The following is a 10,994-nucleotide window of genomic DNA, read 5'->3' on the forward strand; positions in this document are numbered from 1 at the left end:
TTTTTTTTTTTTTTTTTTTTTGGCTGCAACGCACAGCTTACAGGATCTTAGTTCCCCGACCAGGGATTGAACCCCAAGCCCCAGCAGTGGAAGTGCCAGGTCCTCACCCCCGGACCGCCAGGAAAGTCCCTCTCACAGGGATTTTTGAGGTGATCCAGTTATTGTCATCACCTCAACCATCTTCTGCTGAACGTCCATTCGCGCCTCAAATTATGGCTTAGGTAGCACAGAAGCTGAGGCCAGCTAACTGGCTGTAACGAGGCCTAGCTTCTGGGTCAGGGAAGGAAGGCATTCATTGCCTCGAGTCTAAGCTCTACCAAAAAACTGTTAATCAGGATGATTTTCCAAGTGTTTTCTAAAGGTCAACCAAAGTACAGAAAGGCTAACAGATTCCATGGGCAAAAGGAAGTTAGAAGCAACCCTTTGTGGTTGTGTACTTTTTTCCAGTGCGGGACCTGGCCAGGAAGCAAAGCCAGGGTAACCTCAGCGCATCACCAAGGTTCCTGAGGCAGAGAAAAGACTAATGAGGGTTTCGTGTAAAGATGACTTCCATTTTTGTGTTTATCCCTGAAAAACAGCTTGCTAGGAAATCACGGGGTTGGGGGGATAGAGCATTTCAAAACACAAAGGGAAGAGTAGAAAAACATCCTAACCTATAATATATGCTGCTTCTCTCCCTCCATTCCTTTACTACCCCCCCCACAAAACCCCAAAAGCCAGCCGGCTTCCAAAGGGTGGGCATCTCAGTAAGGGTGCTCTCGGTTTTGGAGACAATACAAACACTTTCACGCGGCGTCCTCTCACACCTAGCCTACAGCAATCTCTGAATGAGGCACCTCCTCAAGGGCAGGGATACTTTTCCGGACTGAAAAGTTTTTCTTGGCAAAAAGCAACCATGCCCAGAAAATTCATTAGTACTGGCTAGTAAGACATTCCTTTCAGGAACCATGAATCCTGAAAAGTAAAATCTGCCTTGTTCTGAATTTCTTCACTTTACTTCCGAAAACGGGTGATATATGTAGAGTTAAAGTGACACGGGAGGAACACTTTCATTCACTGGATACTTTCACTGTGAAAAGGGAGTTCAGAACAGAGTTAGACTTCTGCTTCTGGCCAAGAGGGACTGACAGGGAACAGATTTACTTCTGGCCCCAAACAACTGGAGAACACAACACAAAACCACAGGCAAAATATACAAAACGACAGTTTCAAGATGCAGACATCAGGAAAAGAAGGACAGTGGTCCCCGAGACACGGGAAACAGATGAGATGAGCTCTCTGCCCCACACCATCGCCTTGAGAGTTCCCAGGCTATGGTGTGGGGAAGGCAGATCCCAGGTAGAACCCAGCAGTCTCCCCGAATTAAGAATCCAAAAAAAACAGGTCCAGGTGGCTACAGTACATAGGGCACAGTACCAGAGAGCTGCACAGAGAGAAAATGCTGGAGATTTGCACAGCGTCCACCCTGAGACTGCAGCTGAGTGTTGATCAGGGCATATGTGTGAGGAAATTAAGGCTGGGGAAAGAACCACCTGAAAGCCTTAGAAGGAATAACTCTCTGAGCTCACAGGAATTGCACACGTAATTCCTATCCCTACCCACCAGGTCACCTCATAATTCAAAGGGCATCAGAGAGGGTATGCAGAATGGCTCTGGCACAGGAGTGAGGGAAATCGCCTCTTGACTGGAGTCTGCAAACATTTTCTATAAAGGGCCAGAGAGCAAATACTTTAGGCTTTCTGGTTCATATGGTCTCCAGTGCAGCTACCCAACCCTGCCATTGTCACAGGAAAGCATCCATAACTAATAAACAAATGAATGAGCATGGTTGTGTTTCCATAAAATTTTATTTATGGACACTAAACTTTGAATATTATACAGTCTTTACAAGTCATGAAATATTCTTTGACTCTTTTCAACCATTTAAAAATGGAAAAGCCATTTTTACCTTGCAGACCATACAAAAACAGGTGGTGGGCCAGATGTGGCCCATAGGTCATGGTTTGCTGACCCTTAGTCTAAAATAAACACTGCTCTGGTCCACCTGACAAAGCAAGACCCAAATAACTGCATCCCAGCAAAAAAAAAAAAAAAAAAAAAAACTCAAGAATATTTTTAGAAAGAAAAATCTAGTAACTGAACAAAGAAAAACTCACATCTGGCTTTCAAATGAATACTTCCTCCATAAGATTAGAAACAAGGATGTCTGCTCTCATAATTCCTACACTGTACTGGAGGTTGTAGCAAGTGTAATAAGGCAAGAAAGAAAAAAGGCATCCAGGTTGAAATGAAGTAAAACCACACCCATTAAAAGACAAAGACAGAGTGGATCAAAAAACAAGAGTCAACTATATGTGGTCTATAAGAACCTCACTTTAAAGAAATATATGGATTAAAAATAAATGGATGGTGTGGGAGCAAAACCAACGCCTGCCTTCGAGCAGCAGCTGCGCCACGGCCGCCAAGGGCTTCTGTGCCCAGTGTTGCTCCCACCAGTCTACAGCACACGGCATACCTTTGCAAACCTCTTCAAGTGCCTTTTTGGCAAAAAAGAAATGCCCATTCTCATGGTGGGCCTAGATGCTGCAGGAAAGACCACCATCCTGTACAAAGTGAAGCTGGGTGAAACCGTGACCACCATTCCCACTACAGGCTTCAATGTGGAAACCGTGGAATACAAGCACATCAGCTTCACTGTGTGGGACGTGGGCAGCCAGCACAAGATCCAGCCTCTGTGTGCCACTGCTTCCAGAAGACACAAGGTCTCACCTTTGTGGTTGATAGCAAAGACAGGGAGCATGTGAATGAGGCCCGAGAGGAGCTTATGAGGATGCTGGCAGAAGACGAGCTCAGGGACACTGTTCTGCTCGTGTTGGCTAACAAACAGGACCTCCCCAATGCCATGAATGCAGCTGAGGTCATGGACAAGCTGGGTCTACACTCTGAGGCACAGGAACTGGTACATTCAGGCCACCTGTGCCACCAGTGGGGACGGGTTCTATGAGGGACTGGACTGGCTGTCCAAACAGCTCCAGAACCAGAAGTGAGCTGTACTCCTCTCTCCTCCCCATTCACTCCCTCCTCCTACCCTCGCTTTACTCTCACGTGGCAAACGTGCCCCTGGGGAGTGAGTGCCAGAAGCTGTCTCCATGGTCAGTCACAGTGTGCTTCACCATGCTGTAAATGTGCAGACGCTGCCTGCAACTGGGTTTTTATTTAATCTAAATAATAGTTTTTGTTTCCAATGAGGCAGTTTCTGGTACTCCTATGCAATATTACTCAGCTTTTTTTTTTTTATTATTGTAAAAAGAAAATCAACCCACTGTTTAGTACTGAGAAGGGATTTTAGGCACACGGGTCATCCAGGAGTCGCTGTTGCAGATGAGCCGGATGCTCCTCCTCTTGGGCTTTAGATCTGTGTTGAGATCCATTTTAGCGGTTGGTTTTTAACCCAAACTTGGTGCATTTTTTAAAATAGTTACAAGATAAGGAGAACAACTGAACACACAGAAGGGAGAAATGTGCCTAGTGTAGGTTCTGTAGTAATGGCCTGAGTCCAGTCCACCGGTGGTCTATCTCCTGTTGGGAATGTGAAATGGGGCAGAACCAGCCATGATCCATTCTGCATGGTCACAGTAAGGTCCCTGTGATTTGCTCTGTCTCGGGTCATCCTACACCACATAGCATTTGTGCTTACATGGCCGCCCAGGAGATGGGTTGGAGGTTGCAGCCACTTCTCTCAGACCCCTTGGAGGAACCCCAGCCTTTTTTGGGTCAGCATGGGCACTCTGGCTGGAATGCTCTGGTTGGAGCAGGAGCCCTGCCATCTCCTTGCTTGCCTGCTCCGGGCTCTCTGGGGTCCCACCAGCATGAGCACAGGTGGTCATCCTTGAACCCCAGCCCCTCGGAGCCCCTGTCTACATGTGCTTTCACTCCCTCAGCCTGCAAGGGTCAGATTTGCCATCGAAAATAACCTCTACTTTTTTCTTTTGTATTTTGATAAACACTAAAGAAGCTGGAGCTGTTAACCTTTACCTTGGGGAAAACCTCAGAACTGCTTTACCCTGGTGTTGCAGAACCTCTTACTGCTTTCAATACACAATTAGTAATCAACTGTTTTGTATACTTGTTTTCAGTTTTCATTTTGACAAACAAGCACTGTAATTACAGCTATTAGAATAAAATCTCTTAACTATTAAAAAAATAAAAGTAAATAGATGGAGAAAGATAAATCATACTAACAGTCATCAAAAGAAGGCAGGAGGGCTTCCCTGGTGGCGCAGTGGTTGAGAGTGCGCCTGCCGATGCAGGGGACACGGGTTCGTGTCCCGGTCTGGGAGGATCCCACATGCCGCGGAGCGGCTGGGCCCGTGAGCCATGGCTGCTGAGCCTGCACGTCCAGAGCCTGTGCTCTGCAACGGGAGAGGCCACAGCAGTGAGAGGCCCGCATAACGCAAAAAAAAAAAAAAAAAAAAGAAAGCAGGAGTTGCCATATTAATTTCAGACAGAGCAGACTTCAAAACAAGTTATCAGGGGTAAAGAGTATTACATAACGATAAGGGGGTCAATTCTCCAAAATGACATAACAATCCTTAATGTGTATGCACCTGACAGAGCAAACTACATGAGACGAAAAACTGATAGAGATGCAAGGAGGAAGAGATAAATCCACTATCATAGTTGGAGACTTCTACACCCCTGTATCAGAAATGGACAGCTCTAGCAGGCATAGTTAAACTCAACACCACTATCAATCAACTGATGTAATGGACATCTACAGACTTTTATCCAACAACAGCAGAATACACATTTTTCTCAAGCTCACATGGAACATTCACCAAGATAAACCACATTCTTGGCCATAAAACATACCTTAATAAATTTAAAAGAACAGAAATCATACAGTTCTGCTCTCGGAATACAATGGAATTGAACTAGAAATCAACAACAGAAAGACAGCTGGAAAATCCCCAAATACGTAGACATTAAACAACATATTTCTAAATAACACATGATCAAAGAAGTCTCAAAAGAACCTTAAAAATATTTTGTACTAAATGAAAATGAAAACACAACTTATCAAAATTTATGATACAACAAAAGCAGTGCATAGAGGAGAATTTATAGCAGCAAACGCATATATTAGACAAGAAGAAAGATCTAAGATCAATAGTCTAAGTTCCCACCTCAGGAAACTAGAAAAAGAAGACCAAATTAAATCCAAAATAAGCAGAAGGAAAGAAATATTAAGAATTAGAGCAGAAATCAATGACACTGAAAACAGGAAATCAAGAGAGAAAAAAAAATCAATGAAACCAAAGCTGGTTCTCTGAAAAGATCAATAAGTTCAGCAAGCCTCTGGTCAGGCCAACTATGAAAAAAAAGAAAGGACACAAACAACTAAAATCAGAAATGAAAAAGCAAAGCAGAAACACATCATTGTAAACAACAGTGATGTCCACTTTTTCATTTCTGTCAACTTTTAAAAATTTTTATTGGAGTATAGTTGATTTAAAATGATTTCCTGGATACACCAGGAAACTCAGACACCAGCATCTCCACCACTTGCGAGGGCAGTGTGTGTGTGTGGTGGTGGGGGGGGGTTTGTCTACAGAGAAGCTCCCTGGAGAATGCAACAGGAACAGTACCATAAAATTTACAGTAAAATAGGAACAGAGGCAGCCAGTTGATTTTGCACAGGTATATGCAAGCACTTCAAACCATCCACTCTTCTCGAACCCTGGTATGCCAACTGTCCATCACAGCACCTTTAAAAGCAGAGGCACAAACATCACAAGTGTTTGACCATAGGGCTGTGTGGTTCTGGATTTTATGAGAAAGCCATCTTTAATATACAGGGTTATAAAACGTTGCTAGGTTATAGACCTACAGATTTCCTTTTTATACAACAGGTTCAAATGCTGCAACCATGACAAATCAGTGTCATTAGGACATCCTCACGTCTCCAAAATCATCTCATCAAAATTGTACCACATCAAAGGAGTTTCCCCATCAACCATCAGCTATGACATGTGGTGCTTTTTAGGACACAGATGCATTGTTTACAAACAGCTAATGGGTGAAACCACGGACCAACACGTAGGATTTCAAGATAAACAAGAAAAATCACATGATCATATCACCAGATGCAGAAAACATATCGGACAAAATGCAACGTCCATTACTAATAAAAACTCTCAGTAAACTAGGAATAGAGAGGAAGCTCCTCAACTTCACACCTACAAAACCCCCACAGCTGAACTTCCCTGGTGGCGCGTGGTTAAGAATCTGCCTACCAATGCAGGGGACATGGGTTCGAGCCCTGGTCTGGGAAGATCTCACATGCAGTGGAGCAGCTAAGCCCATGCACCACAACTACTGAGCCTGCGCTCTACAGCCTGTGAGCCATGACTACTGAGCCCTCGTGCCACAACTACTGAAGCCCACGTGCCTAGAGCCCATGCTCTGCAACAAGAGGAACTACCACAATGAGAAGCCCGCATACCGCCACAAAGAGTAGCCCCCACTCGCCACAACTAGAGAAAGCCCCATCACAGCAACAAAGACGCAATGCAGCCAAAAAAAAAAAAAAAAAAACCCACAGCTAACAACATACTTAATGATGTGAAACTCAAAGCTTTCCCACTAAGGTCAGGTAAAAGACAAGGATGTCCCTTCTCACCACTTCTTTCCAGCCTTGTACTAGAAGTTCTAGCTAATGCAATCCGAAAAGAAAAGGCATACAGATGGGGAAAAAAAGAAAACTTCATTTGCAGGTTATATGATCACCTAAGTAAAAAATCCAAAAGAACTGACAAAAAATCTCCAGGAACTAAGAAGCCATTATAGCAAGGTTGCAGGATACAAGGTTAATATACAAAAGTCAACCTCTTCCCTACATACCAGCAACAAATGGGTGGAATTTGAAATTAAAAACACAATACAACTTACATTAGCACCCCCAAAAGTGAAATACTTACGTATAAATCAAACAAAATATGTACAAGATCTAAATGAAAAAAACTACAAAACTGATAAATGGAAACAAAGAAGAACTAGATAAATGGAGAAATATTCCATATTGATGGATAGAAAGACAATATTGTCAAGGTATCAGTTCTTCCCAACTTGATCTATAGACTCAACACAATTTCAATTAAAATCCCAGCAAGTTATTTTGTGTGTATGAACAAACTGATCCTAAAATTTATATGGAGAGGCAAAAGGCCCAGAAGAGCTTACACAATATTGAAGGAGAAAAACAAAGTTAGAAGACTGACACTATTCAACTTCAAGGTTTACTATAAAGCTATAGTAATCAAAACAGTGGTACTAGTCAATGGAACAGAACAGAGAGCCAAGAAACAGACCCTTATAAATACAGTCAACAATCTTTGATAAAACAGCAAAAAAAAAATACAACAAAGACAGTCTTTCAACAAATGTTGCTGGAACAACTGGACATTCACACGTAAAAAAATGAATCTAGACCCTACATTCTTGACAAAAATTCAAAATAATCATAAATCTAAATGTAAGACAAAGTTATAAAATTACTAGAAGATCACATAGGAGAGAACCTAGATGACCTTGAGTATGGCAATGACTTTTTTCTTATCACTTCATTCCTTCTTCAAGCTGTTTCATGTAAAAAGTTTCTAATCTATATTATTTTCCTTCTCTCTAAATAACCTTTAAACCATTTTTGCAAGGCAGGTCTACTGGCAAATTTCTTCACTTTTCATTTGTCTAAGAAAGTATTTCTCCTTCAGTTTTGAGGGATGATTTCACAAGGTACAGAATTCTAGATAGGTGAGATTGTCTCTTTTGGAGGGGTTTTTTCGGCAACACTTTAAAGATTTCACTCCACTTTCTTGCTTGCATGGTTTCTGAGACGTCAGATGTCATCTTTACATTTGTTCCTCTAGAAATGACAGGTTCTTTTTGGGGGTTTTTTTGTGCTGTTTTACTTTTAGATTCTTTTGGATTTTTATCTTTGTGATTTTCTGTACTTTGAAAATGACATGCCTAGGTGTAATTGTTTTGGTATTTAGCCTGCTTGGTGTTCTGAGCTTCCTAACTCTGTGGTTTGGTGTCTGCCATTAACCTGGGGAAAATTCTCAGCCATTGTTTCAAATATGTTTTAGTTTTTTTCTCTCTCTTCTCCTTCTGGTATTCCCACTACACATCTACTACACCTTTTGCAGTTTTCCCAAGCTCCTTGGATATTTTGTTCTGTTTTATATCAATCTTTGTTCTTATTGCTTTTCACTTTTTGAGGTTTCTATTGAGAGATCCTCAAGCTCAGATTCTTTCCTCAGCCATGTCTAGTCTACTAATAAAGCCATCAAAGGCATTCTTCATTTCTGTAACAGTGTTTCTGACCTCTAGCATTTCTTTTTGGCTCCTTCTCTCTGCTTCCATTGCCCATCTGTTCTTCAATGCTATCTACTTTATCTATTAGAATCCTGAGCATGTTAATCATTGTTTTAAATTCCTGATCTGATAATTCCAACATCCCTGACATGTCTGGATCTGATGCTTGCTCTGTCTCCTCAAATTATGTTTTTTTGCCTTTTGGTGTGCCTTGTAATTTTTTCTTATTAGACAGGATGTATGTGGTAAAATGAACTGCTGTAAAAAGACTTTTAGTAAAAGGTGGTGGTAAAGTGTGAGCGTTAAGGGAGTGTTCGACAGTCCTATCATTAGGTCCCAGTCTTCAGTGAGTCTATGTCCCTGGGCTGTGAACGTCACCAGGGTTTCAAAGTTTTTTCCTCCCCTTGCCACTTAGGTGAGACAGGATGGCTAGTGGGCTAGAGTTAGGCATTTCCTTTCCCCCAGGTCAGTTAGACTGATAATAATTTAGCAAGTTAGGTCCTGGTTAAGTAGTTTCTCCTGAGGGTGAAACCTTGTTAAGAAGAACAGAGTGCTCTGGCATATTCCAAAATGGTTCCTTTTCCCCTCTCCACCAGAAACAGGAAGGGATTTTTCTCTGGTATTTACTGTGAGAACCTGGTAGAGCTCCTAGAGGTGAATCTCACACAATTGTGAGGACACCACTATGACTGGGTCCCCTGGAGTTTTTAATTCTCAGATTTGTCCACACTGAGCCTCCAGCAACTCATCAATTACAGTTCGGATTTTCCTACCCAGCTGGTTCCCGCACTGGTTTCTGCTCAGAAGTCTCTGCTCCAGTAAGCTGTGACTCCCTGTATTCTGTCTCTCCAATCTTGCAGGAAGTGATTTGCCCTGTACCCTCCTCTCTTACAGATCCAAGAAGAGTTGGTGACTTTTTCAGTCCATTCAGATTATATTACTGATTGTTAGCATAGAGTGGCGACTTCCAAGGTCCTTACAGGCAGAACAGGAAACGAGAATTCTAGCAATGACTTTTAGAAACAAAACCAAAGGTACAATCCATGAAAGAAATAATTGATAAGCTGGACTCCATTAAAATTAAAATCTGCTCTGTGAAAGATACTATCAAGGTAATGAGAAGACATATCATAGACTGGGAGAAAATATTTGCAAGAAACATCTCATAAAGGACTGTTACCTAAAATATACAAAGAACTCTTAATGGACCAAAGGTCTTAACAGATACCTCACCAAAGACAACATACAGATGGCAAATAAGCATATGAAAAGATGCTCCACATCATAAGTCATGAGGGAAATGCAAATTAAAGCAAGAGATACCACTACACATCTATTAGAATGACCAAACCCTGGAAAGTGACATCAAATGCTGACAAGGACGCAGAGCAACAGGAACTCTCAATTCATCACTGGTGCGGATGCAAAGTGGTACAGTCACTTTTGAAGACAATTTGGTAGTTTCTTACAAAACTAAACATTCTTACCATGTGATCTAGCAATTGCACTCCTTGGTATTTATCCAAAGTGCTGGTAAATTACATGTACACAAGAACCTGCACACAGATTTGTGTGTGTGTGTGTGTGTGTGTGTGTGTGGTACGCAGGCCTCTCACCGCCGCAGCCTCTCCCGTTGCAGAGCACAGGCTTTGGACGCGCAGGCTCAGCGGCCATGGCTCACGGGCCCAGCCGCTCCGGGGCATGTGGGATCCTCCCGGACCGGGGCACGAACCCGTGTCCCCTGCATCGGCAGGCAGACTCTCAACCACTGCGCCACCAGGGAAGCCCCACACAGATGTTTATAGCAGCTTTTTCATAATTGCCCAAATATGGAAACAATCAAGATGTCTTTCAGAAGGTGAATGGATAAACAAACTTGGTACAAATGGAGAGTGGACTATTATTCACTGCTAAAAAGAAGTTAGCTATCAAGCCTTGAAAAGGCATGGAGGAACCTTAAGCACATACTACTAAGTGAAAGAAGCCAATCTGAAGTCTACATACTGTATTATTCCAACTACTGATATTCTGGAAAAGGCAAAACAATGGAGATGGTAAGATCAGAGGTTGCCAAGGGTTGAGGGAGGAGGGAGAGATAAACAGGGCACAGAAGATTTTTAGGGAAGTGGAAATACTCTGTATGATATTGTAATGAAGGATATGTCATTTTATATTTGTCCAAACCATAGAATGCACCACACCAACAGTGAAACCTAAGATAAACTATGGACTTTGGGCGATTAGGATATCACTGTAGGTTAATTAACCATAACAAATATACCATTCTGGTGGTTGATAATGGAGGAAGACTATGCATGTGTGGGGAAAGGGGTTATATGTGAACTCTCTGTACCCTCCTCTAAATTTTGCTGTGTACTTAAAACTGCTCTTAAAAAAAAGTCTTTAAAAAAGTAAAACTGGGGCTTCCCTGGTGGCGCAGTGGTTGAGAGTCCGCCTGCCGATGCAGGGGACACGGGTTCGTGCCCTGGTCTGGGAAGATCCCATGTGCTGCGGAGCGGCTGGGCCCGTGAGCTATGGCCGCTGAGCCTGCGCGTCCGGAGCCTGTGCTCTGCAACGGGAGAGGCCACAGCAGTGAGAGGCCCGCGTACTGCAAAAAA

At 42.7% G+C, this 10,994-nt stretch overlaps 1 protein-coding gene and 1 pseudogene across 1 annotated transcript in view; one reads left to right on the top strand and one right to left on the bottom strand.

Annotated features, from left to right (window-relative positions):
• STX8 (syntaxin 8) overlaps window positions 1-10,994 on the bottom strand; it is a 256,727-nt gene that overhangs the window by 189,999 nt on the left and 55,734 nt on the right. The window lies entirely within an intron of this gene.
• LOC103077918 (ADP-ribosylation factor 1 pseudogene) lies at window positions 2,484-3,047 on the top strand (annotated as a pseudogene).

This window comes from Lipotes vexillifer, unplaced genomic scaffold, assembly GCF_000442215.2.
Source record: "Lipotes vexillifer unplaced genomic scaffold, Lipotes_vexillifer_v1.1 scaffold611, whole genome shotgun sequence".
Classification (NCBI taxonomy): domain Eukaryota; kingdom Metazoa; phylum Chordata; class Mammalia; order Artiodactyla; family Lipotidae; genus Lipotes; species Lipotes vexillifer.